This window comes from Wasmannia auropunctata, unplaced genomic scaffold, assembly GCF_000956235.1.
Source record: "Wasmannia auropunctata unplaced genomic scaffold, wasmannia.A_1.0 LD315953.1, whole genome shotgun sequence".
Taxonomy (NCBI): domain Eukaryota; kingdom Metazoa; phylum Arthropoda; class Insecta; order Hymenoptera; family Formicidae; genus Wasmannia; species Wasmannia auropunctata.
In genome coordinates, this window is record NW_012046937.1 from 1 (window position 1) to 1,061 (window position 1,061).

General features: G+C 35.9%; 1 pseudogene; it reads right to left on the bottom strand.

The window, feature by feature from the left end:
- Positions 1-9: 9 nt before the first annotated feature.
- Positions 10-985, bottom strand: LOC105460776 (annotated as a pseudogene).
- Positions 986-1,061: the final 76 nt, after the last annotated feature.

The window sequence follows — 1,061 nt, forward strand, 5'->3', positions numbered from 1 at the left end:
CGCGTCTACTGGTCCTTCTCTTTTCGCAGTTTGCAAGAGATATTCGCAATCCTCAACGTTAGCGACATCAATGTTCTTGATAATCAGAACATTTACACCGTACGACTTCCACAGTCTAACTTTCATGCGCTGGTAACCATTTTTCATTCCAGTTCGTGAAACTAGCACGATGTTTCTAGCGCCTCGAAATATTAGCCAGTCGGTTAACTCCAAGCCAAATCCACCCAGTCCACCTAGTATAATGTAACTTCTATCTTTGAGACAATAATAGCGAGGATATGCGAAAATGTAATTGTTTAAAGGTTTATCTTGTTCCTGAATACTTATAATTATCTGAAATAATTATATATATTAAAAATAAACATGTGAAACAGACTTATTAATTGATGAATAACTTTTTCTGCTACAATCAGTTAAAACATACCTTTCCCATATGTTTTCCACTTGCCATATATCTAAAAGCTTCTTCGATATCTGTTTTTGGAAAAATTTTCACTTTAAGTGGTTTGACAGTTCCATTATTAAGACCATCGGCTAGCATTTTTGATAATAGGGATTTATATTTGTGATTGCTAATGAATATATTATCTAGTAGAACTCCATGAAAGGTAATACCCTTCTGAAATACGGACATACCTAGTGAATTGTTAGAAACAAGATCAAATTTACCGATTTCCAAAAAATGACCATTTTGTGCCAAACAACGAACAGACGCAATTAACTTTTCTTCCGCCAATGAATTTAAGACTATGTTGACACCGCGACCTTTCGTTTGCCGCATTATCATTTGTTCAAAACTCGTATCTCGAGAATTTCCAATATTTTCATCCAAAATAGCCGGAAACATTTGCTTAATAAAGTTTCGTTTGTCACTTGTGCCCACTGTTGTAAACACCTCGCATCCTTCTTTAAGAGCGAGATGAATAGCTGCTTGTCCAATACCGCCAGTACCGGAATGTATAAGTATTTTATCGCCCTTCTTCATTTTTCCATAAATGTATAGAGCTAAATAAACTGTGACGTAAGCACATGGAATTGTCGCTGCCTCTTCGAATGTCCAC